This window comes from Anomalospiza imberbis, unplaced genomic scaffold (assembly GCF_031753505.1).
Source record: "Anomalospiza imberbis isolate Cuckoo-Finch-1a 21T00152 unplaced genomic scaffold, ASM3175350v1 scaffold_120, whole genome shotgun sequence".
NCBI lineage: Eukaryota > Metazoa > Chordata > Aves > Passeriformes > Viduidae > Anomalospiza > Anomalospiza imberbis.
The window spans coordinates 178,712-188,734 of NW_027099593.1; the positions used below are offsets into that span (position 1 = coordinate 178,712).

The window sequence follows — 10,023 nt, forward strand, 5'->3', positions numbered from 1 at the left end:
CTGCTGAATTGATCTAGGACTCTAACAGTGAGAATAAAGGGACTTGCTTTTAAGCAGAGTGATTTATATCCCATGCTTGATTTGATTCTGTTTCTCTAAACCCTTATTTCAGTAGCACAGTTAACAGACTGGCTGGGTCCAGTTGTAACAATAACAAAACTGGGGAAGATTTTAAACAGATCTCAGGTCAGAGTGCAGCCTCAGCCTGTTCCCCTGTAGCCACCTGTGCACTCAGAGTGGCAAAGGCAGCAGTGAAAACACTGCACTTCTACTGAATGTGATTGAATCAGATCTTTGTGAAATCCCTGGATTTTTTGCTGCCTAATAATGTCTGTGAACCGCTTGTTCTTCATAAGCACAGAGTTTGGCCCTTTTCTCTCATCTTCAGATCTTACTGAAAATTCACTTTCAACATCCTTCTTCTTTGGCTAGGTTTAGCATAAATTAACAATCTTTTTTCCTCCTTTTTCAGGTATAGGAGCCTTTTAAAGGTAGCAGGTATTGTCTCGAGTTTTCCTCAGCATCATAATATATGGATATGAATGTCAGGTTCTTCAAATCTTAGAACCTATGTGTAACTTCAGTAGTAAAATTGCAAATCTTTTTTATGACACCTTTTAGGTAATTCCATGAGTAATCCAACCTTCAGCAATATGACTAATTAAAGAATGAAGCAGCAGACTTCCAAGCTGGAAGAAAGTATTCATATTTTCCTGGCTTTTTCTAACAAGAGTAGTTTTTTTGTCTGGCAACTCCCATGGTTTCTCAAGTTAATTAAGGTTTCAACAAATTGTTCTAAATCTCTCCACACCAGAAAAAAAAGTTTTATCTTTAAAACTACAAAAAAAAAAAAAAAATATTATCACTGCAGTGCTGGCAGGGAAATGAATTGTTTCAGATGGGCAAATTAATTTTTTTTTCATGAACATGGAAAGGAGGAATGTCGGTGGGGTTTGTATTGATTTAACAAGTCTTTTTTCACACACAAGTATAGATTTATATAAATGTTTTTGAATGCATGTACACATGTGCACAAGTGTCTAGACAAGTTAGCAATTGCAGGTCAAGAGTGAAGCATATCTGTCTCTAGTAAAATTATTAATGTATAGGTTGGGTTGGGTTATTCACTGCACTGAAACTAGTAGTGGGAAAAATGTTCCTTTTTTTGAAAAAAAAGTGTTGTTTGTTTGTATGTGTGTTTTGCCCTTTTCCTGGGAAACCATCCTGGTTAATAGCCTGCCTTTAGATGGGATGAAACCTAAGCACAGCAATGTTCTTTGGCTAACAGAGAATGTAAAGGGAAAACAAAACCCTGTCACATTGGTTGTAATCTAATGCTGAAGTTGATTCTATTTCCAGTGCAACAGCTGCTCTCTCTTCTGGCAGAAGCTGTACCTTTAGGCAACCTTTCCTCTGACTGGGACAATCTGCTTGTCTGGGTGCAAAGACTGTCACTGTTTGTCCTGACTGTTCTGATGCTATCCTTAACAGGCTTTGAAATGACCATGCCAATCTTTAAGACAGCAGCAGAGACCGAAAACTTAGTTTCTAAAGAATTTCTTTTCATGCATTGGTGTCTTTTTTGTTTAGTTTTGTCCCGAAATGGTTTATCCGAATCCTGTGGCATGGGTTCAGGGATGTTTACAGATATTTCTTTCTAGTAAATAAGCAGGTCACCAGAAGATGTTGTGGTCTGCCCTTGCCAGCTGATACCCAGCAGCTCAGCGTGGGCAACTGATCTGACAACAGCAAAGCAGGGTTGCCCCTACAGTAGTTAGGAACTAAAATGCTAGTAAACACCTGGGAATAATTTGCATCAATAGTCTGAAGAATTGAACATCTTGGGGGCAGAATAAGTAAGGAAAAGGCCAACTTGATTAAAGCCTCCCTGATGTGACTCAGTCTGATGTCTGACAGTAGGCAGACCTGCACTGGGACACCTACTGAAAGGGTTAATGAACTGTAGCATTTCTTGCTGGAGGGTGAGTTGATAGCTTAAGGACTTGTGTACCTGTGATGCCCACGCTAATAAATCAGGTTTGAGCTGCCGTTGCAGTTTTCTCTGCTGTCCTTGGAAGAGGCTGTCATACAGATGCTTGGGAGGGAGCATAATGTTTTATGACTACAACACCTGCAGTCCTCTCGTGGAAGGAGTCCCCAGGAGATCCTAACCCTACAAAGCTAATGTTGCTGAGCCACTGATAATATCAAGCTGCCAAGCTAAGTTACATGGATTGCTGTGGCAAGTGCCTGGCTGATTAATTTTAATTTAATGTAAACAGAAATGGTGTCAAGGATATATTATGTAACCAAGGGATGTCTTTACACAGGAAGGCATTAGTGGTGGACTGATGAGCTGAGATAGTGTGACCACCACATCCCTTGCTCACATCTGACACAATTGCTGAGGTAAGGAAATGGAAAGTAGTGATAAAAGGATGTGAGGTGGGGCTCCTGAGGCTGATGGAAAAAGCTTGGTGGCAGAGTCAGCACAGCAGGCTCTGACTTCTTCTAGTGATTCTGGAGAGCACTGTGGGCTTTTTTTTATTCCACCCAGCCCTATAAAAAATTTTAGTGCCCTCCACTTTAACCCATGAAGGAGTTGAGACAGGCTGAAGGGAAGTTGAGACTGTGAGGGGAACAGGGTGGCAAGCATGGTATGAAACCAGGTGATCTTTCAAGTCCCTTCCAACCCAACTGTTCTTTGTGTTTATGGGAGTTAATTCTCCTGAATTAACCCATCAGCTAACTTATTTCCTTTAAGCCCAGAGTGCAGAGAGAAACAATTAGGTGCAGGTTTATACTGCTGATGAAATCAGCTAACAAAGTGCTTTATTGCTGTGGTAAGGAAACTGGGTTTATTTATGCTGTACCCTGTCCCTCCCTCTTCCCCCTGAAAAGCAAAAAATCCAAATATATATGTAAATTAGGTGAATCTCTTAAGCTTCTGTCAGGTTGCCAGTTCAAGCCTACTTACTGCAGGCCAGTCCACGAACTTTGGTTTTTGCCTTTTAGGCTGTGCATACACAGTTAATCACCTTACAGCCAATTAAAGATTCCAGGTTGCAGTAGGTCATTAGATATAGATTTTTTAAAGTAGGTCGTTCCTCTTTTTTTCTTTCTCCAGAACATTCTGAGGGGGAAACTCTGCTGTGAATATTCATGAGAATACTTAAAGTAGGTAAGTGAGGAGATGGACATATTAGTTATATTTGAGGAAGAAACAGTAGCCTTGCTTTTATCATATGGACTTCTGGTAATTTGCATACTGGACTGAAAGAATTTAGTTCGGTGTGTTATCGGATGAAAAGGATGGCTGCTGGCTAGGGTTATGGGCGCTCTGTTCTGTGCCATACACCTTGTTTGACCTGGACAAATAATTCTCCTTTAGTTTTCCCACTTGTGCTAAATGGGGGTAGTAATTACCCACTTCACTGAGGAAGGCATGTGGCTGAAATTAATTAATGTTTATAATGTACTTGGTTTTCCCGATGAGGTTTGTAGCCACGTTGCTGAGTACAGTCATTTCTGGGTTTTGGCTTGTGTGTGTGCATGTGGGGTGCAAAGATTGGCTCCAGCAGAAAGGGTAGTAAAATACAGTCTTAAGAATAAAATTTCTTGGCACTTATATCAATGTAATTAATTCCTAAAGATTTTAAAGCATGAATACAGCTGGTGCTGGCTTTCCTACTGCAATGTAACTGCTCTGTGGAAAGCAAGAAGGTAAATAACAAGGCAGAAGGCTTATGGTCTTTTTTAATGGGAGCCAGAAAAATACTGGACCTCAAGGATAGCCCTTGGAGAAAAGAATTCTTTAGGACACTGAACATAGCTCGCCTGAAATCTTGTGGGCTTGTGAAAAATCCAATCACTGTAACTTCTGGGAAGAAACTGAAATCCTGATCGAGCCTTAATTGCTTATTTTACAGTATGGTAGTAAGTGGAAGATGTTATCAATCATATCAATAGATAGAGAATAAATACTTAACACAGGGCAGACAGAGAAATACTCCCGGTGTCCTGGGTTTCCACATCATCCCTTCCTCCTTTATTCATTATACACAATTCACAAAGTTCAATTGTGACATTTGGGTCTTGGCCAGTCCTTTTCTGTAGGGTATTTAGTGTTACACTGAGCAGCCAAAGCTGACATATTAGCATTGTCAGCCTTTATTTCACAGTATCAATTTTTAATTCTATCTGAAAAAATGTATAATCATGTTATATTTTTTATATAACTGTTATTAATGACAATAATAATAATGTTATATTTCACTTGCACAAATGAACCTGAGCCCAAGATTTAAACCTTCCTCTGTCCCTCCATGTGGGAGCATTCCAAAACCAATTCTTCTTTCTGTTGGTGCTGTTTCCAATGTGCCATTAAGAAAATTCTCCCTCATCTTCCCAAACCCACAAGTTCTTTTCCTTCTTCCATATGCAATTTTGGGATGCATTTGAAGACATCCAGGGGTTCAGCCTCTATTAACCGAGTGCCCCACTGCTCACAGGGTGCTCTGACCTCAGCCCACTCCAGAGCCAGGGAACTCCAGGGAAGGGCTTCCCATCTGGGAATTTCTGATGGGACTGATTCCTCACATTTACATTTAAAAAGTGACATTTTGTTGTGATCTGGCCAGACAGTGCCAGTTTTGTTTCCCCAGTGGGCAGGGTCAGCACCAAAGACACAGACACCAACTGAAGGACTCAGTGTCATTGACTGTAGCTCAAAGCAGCAAAGAATCACAAAAGGAGCAGCTCAGCAATGCACCCAGCCAGCAGCACCAGAGATTGCAGCAGTGATTAAGAAAGATCCAGCCCCAGTTACCCTCAGGCTTTACCATGCCCCAGATCTACACAGCAGCTGGGGAAGCTGTCACAGCCAAGGGCTGCAGAGCCACTCCTGGACACTGGGAATTCCTGCAGGTGCCTCCAGCCACAGGTGAGGCTCCAGCCTCGCTGGGAGAGGGCCCAGCTCTGACAGCGCTGAATGAACAAACTGACAGCGCTGCTGGTGAGGGAACATCTGGTTTCATCCTCCTCCTGGGTTCCTCCCAAAGCCTGGCCAGGGCCCAAGAGGAACCAAGGGAGGTGACTTTGACCATTTAGCCCCAGACAAGGCCAGATGTCAGATTTCATGGCCTTGCCTGGCTTCTAAACACAGAAAGGTCAATCCATGTTTCACTAACGAGTGGATACATCGATCACAGCGCTAATGACCATGCATATTGCATTAGTGAGCAGATACAAAGATAACCTTTGGTTGGAAGGTTCATCCAGAGGCCACCTTTGGCTCAGGGCCTCACTCAGGGCTGTTGTCCAGGCCTTGACACTTCAGGGACGTGGTTTAGTGCTGGGCTCGACACTGCTGGGTGACCGGCTGGACTGGGTGAGCTCAGAGGTCTTTTCCAACAGAAAGGATTCTGTGATTCCATGATTCCATCTGCTGCATTCAGCCAGGTCCATGTTAGCAGCATTCATTTGCTCACAAAGTCTCCTCAGGCCCAGCTCTTGAGGCCTGAGGCTTCAGCTCCTTCAGCTCCTGGTGCTCAGCTGCTCGTGCTGAACGAGACACTCGGAGAGAAGAGCACAGTCCATCCAATTCCTTCTGGGACACGGAGAGGGGAGGCTGTGGAAACAGGAGCAGTGTTTGGTGTGGCCTCCTCTCTGCCCTGCACGCCTTTCAGCGCTTTGAAGCAGCCAAGAGCTTTCTCCAAGAGTGCAATGGAGCAGCTGTTCCTGCTGCCGGGTCTGGCTCTCTCCAGTCTCTGACCTTGCCTGCTTTTGTCCCTCTTGCTGTGCCCTCTGCTCCCCCAGGGCTCGGTGGCTGCTGCCCAGGACTGTGGGACTGGCACAGATCCCGTGGTTGAGACCCTCCTTTCTGTGCCCTTGGAGCTGCCTGGGCACAGCAGCCTTTTCCATCTGGAAGCTCCCCATGGACAGGGAGTCCCCAGCCCCGCTCCTTGCACAAGCTCCAGGAGCCCAGGGCTGCCATCTCAAGTCCCTGCTGGCCCTGGGGGCTCCCAGGTGGGCACAAGTGGGGCAGCACAGCCAGCAGGGAGCCTGTGAGTCTCTTCCAGCCCTGTCTGCTCTGAGTTTGGGCCTTGGAGCCTCAGGTGGCCAAAGGCAGCTGCTGCTGGTCCCTGTGTGTGCCCGTGTTCAGCAGTGCTGCTCCATCAGTCTGTGCCCAGCCACGGGGAAAAGCCTCAGCCCTGCAGGGCCAGGAGCTGCCGGGCTCTGCCTGAGCAGCTCAGCCAGAGGGAAGGGAGCTGCTCCCCACGGGAACCAGGAGCAAAGGGCTGGAGCACCTCGCTCTGGGGCAGAGCCCAACTTCTGTGAGGGAGTAACAGAGTTATTCACGTGCACTGGTGTGTCAGCACTGCAGGTGCTGTGCCTGCAAACACATTCGGGATGTGCAAAAGAATTCTGCAACTCTTGGCTGGATCAGGATGTCAGCAGTGCTGAACTCCAGCTTAGTCCAAAGCAAACACTTGACACCTCTTCTCATATCTGCTAGATTTTTTACCGCAGGGTATCCAGAGAAAATTAAACAGAGGAGTAAATATTTTCATTGTTTATCAGAAATGTATCTTATTTTGCTGTAAATCTTATTTTTGCTGAAAAATCTGATTTTTGCTGAAAAATCTTACCTATTTTACATGATGTGTTATCTACTTAAAAAGAAATAGAAAAAAATTTTAAAAATGAGAAAAATATGAAAGAGAAAACAAAAAGAAACAAATGTGTAATGAAATCTTCTGTAACTTTGGATTTAAGAGGTAACTGATCTTTTTAAAAGGAGAACTCATTTACTTTGTGCCTGTTCTGATGGCCTGGATCCATCTTACTGACTGACCCCAGCATTCTTTTTTTAAAGACATTGGGTTTTGTTTCCAATATTAAGATTTATTTTTTTAAATTGGTGTTGAAGCAATAGGAGGATGAGAGATGGATTGTGCACGACTGTGTCTTGAGAACAAAAACATTGCAGTTTGAAACTTGGACCTAAAGTAATTAAAATGAAACTTAGAAATCCCAGTGCATTGTGTGACAGCAGCTTTTCCTATAGGATGTGCAGCATCACAAAGACTTCATCAGTGGGGTTGGGAGTGCTTGGAGCTTTGTCCTGTGCCACTCTGGGATGCCATGAACCAGGACTTCACCTGCCACCAGCCCAGGTCACCCTCTGCCACCGCAGCTCCTTGGACCTTGTGTCCCCAAAGCAGACACAAAGTGTTTCTGCTGCTCCCCCTTTGCACAAACCCACAGAGAGCTGGGATTTTTCCAAGTCTCGTCTCTCCATTGGGCCATATTCCCAAAGAACCAGCAGCACATCCTGATGAATACGGCAAGTTACGTGGATGGTTGTCAGCTCCACTTCCTGCCTAGAAATCCTGAAACTGCTTCTAAATGCTGCTCCTTCAGCTCCTGGACACCTTCTCACACAGAGCTGGGAAAAAAAATCCCCTGGCCATCAGCTAAAAGGTGAGTTATGCCAAAGTTGGAGTACTGTGGGAAATCTCTGTCCCTCCCTGTCCTTTTAATGTATCTGTACATGGCGGTGTGCCTGGATGTGTCTTGTGCACAAAGGAAGGAGCGTGCAAGCAACGGGACTGACACTTTCAGTGTCCATGCTATTCCATACCCATGGGCACAGAGACATTATGGAAACCCTGGCACAGACAGGGCCTTCTGTCCATGGGTAGAGACATCCTAGAGCCCCTGGCACACACAGAGCCTTCTGTCCATGGGTACAGAGACATCCAAGAGCCCCTGGCACACACAGAGCCTTCTGTCCATGGGTACAGAGACATCCAAGAGCCCCTGGCACACACAGAGCCTTCTGTCCATGGGTACAGAGACATCCAAGAGCCCCTGGCACACACAGGCCTGGCACACACAGGTTGCTTTCCCCACAGGCTGCAGGAGATGAGAACACAACAATTGCCAACACTGACTGAAAGCCACAGCTCCGGGTGCTCCCCGTGAACCCCAGCTCTGGGACCACTGTCTGCCCCATGCTTCAGGGGCTGCAGTGGGAGCCCGGCTGGGCTCTGCCCTGGGGCCATCCTGCAGGGACAGCTGCAAACAGGGAGCATTCCCTTGCCACAAAGAGCCAAGCCATGGTGGCAGGGCAGCTGCTCCAGCCCGGAGTGCACTGCTGAGTGCTGTGCTCTGGGGCTGGGGCTCCCCGCACAGGGGACTGGACTGGTGTGCCACAGGAGACAGAGAAGCTGCAGCTTCAGCATAACTGAGGTGGGTGCGTGGGCTGGGCAGAGTGGGGAGGCTCAAGGGGATTCACAGAGCTCATCCTGCTGCAAGGACGAGGAAAAGGGAGTGGGAACTCAGCAGTGAGGACAGCTTAGGGCAGAAGAGGAGCTCTGAATGACACTAAAATCCCACTGGACCTCTGAGACATTGCTGCTCCTCAGCCAGTGACAGGATGAGTCCCTAAGCCTGGGGCTCGGCCTTCCTCATGGTGAGGGGCACCAAGGAAGGCAACAGTGTGATGGAGACTGCCATGGGCTGGGAACTCACTGGGGGACAAGAGGGAGCAGTTGGGAAGTAAAAGGCAGGTGGGGGAGAGAACAGTTCAGAGAAGGGCTGAGCTACAGCTTGAGCAAGCTGCAAAATGTCATTTGGGGTCATCCCAGATTGATTTCATTTCAGAAGCTTTTGAACAAGTTTAATTTTTGGGTGGTGTCATGTTTGCCCTTGAAGGTGTACACTCTGCAAACTTGAGCTGTGTTGCTGAAATGCTCAAGCAGGTCTGTGCTGCAGGTCACCCCATTTCTTCTTTGGCTGATTGCAGCCCGGTGCTGAGCTCCAGCAGAGCCCTGGCAGAGCCCAGAGCAGCCTCAGCACCTGCAGAGCCCGGCTGCAAGGAGAGAAACCAGAAAGCGCCCGTCAGCTGAAGGCTCCTGTCCCCTTGTCCCAGCCACCCGCAGTGCCCAGGCCATGCTGGCCGTGCCCAGAGCTGTGCCCAGAGCTGCCCATCCCTGCTGCCTGTGGAAGCAGAGCAGGAGGGCAGGACATGTGCCCAGCCTGCAGCCAGCCACGGCACATCCAGCCCTCAGCAGCTGCCCCGAGCAGGATGCTCCTGTGCTCGCTGCCATCTCCCCAAAGCTCTGATCCCACCATGCCAAGCAGACAGGACCCACCTCACGCCATCCTCCGCTGGAAGAAAAGCTGGTCCCAAACGATGTCCTCAGCCTTCTCCAAGGGCACGGCCCATCCACGCAACAGCTGCTCCCAAGCATTTCCCCATCCAGACTGGACCCCACCTGGAACGCTTCCTCTAGAAAAACACACAACAAATTATTGAAAATAGATTACAGACAAAAAGGGGAACAAGAAAAAAGGTCAAAAATCTTATCTCTGTCAGGGGCTTAAGGAAGGCCCAACCCCTGCATGCCAGGGAAAAACCCACCCACAGGTGAGGGAAGCCCAGGCTATCTCCCTTCCCCCTGCACTGCCCTCCAAAATAACGGTGATCCCAAAGCAAACAGGGGCAGTGGAGCAGCCCAAGCCCTTCCTTGCCTGCAAAGCAAAGCAGCCCCTGCACAGGTTCTGGAGTCCCACCTCTGCTCCCACCATGGGGGTTTCTTTGTGTCGGGCTGGCTGCCCCAGCCCCAGCCCCAGCCCGGGGCACGGTGGGTGCTGGGGCTGTTGGCAGGGCCAGGAGCCCACTCCCATTTCATCAGCACCCCAGCCCATCCCCCCAGCCGGGCCAAAAGCAGCCTGGCAGCCGACTGAAGGATCAGCTGCATCCGCCCCAGCAAAGGGGGAACCTTTGGTTCCCGGCCAGGCTGTGCAATGCCCAAATCTGGGAGCATCCCCCTGCGTGTGGACTCACCTGCAAATTCCCTGTGGAGCCTGGCTTTGGAGAAGGTGCCAGAATCAAAGTCCATCATCCTCAGCTGCCGGTGACCAGGTGGAGGAAGAGGTTGTCATTTTTGATGTCGTCCTCACTGTCCCCAGCAGCAGCAGCCCCACCTGGTACAGCTTCTCCAGGGCCGCCTC

At 47.9% G+C, this 10,023-nt stretch overlaps 1 protein-coding gene across 1 annotated transcript in view; it reads left to right on the forward strand.

Annotated features, from left to right (window-relative positions):
* LOC137465947 (serine/threonine-protein kinase pim-1-like) overlaps positions 1-10,023 on the forward strand; it is a 175,895-nt gene that overhangs the window by 110,337 nt on the left and 55,535 nt on the right. The window lies entirely within an intron of this gene.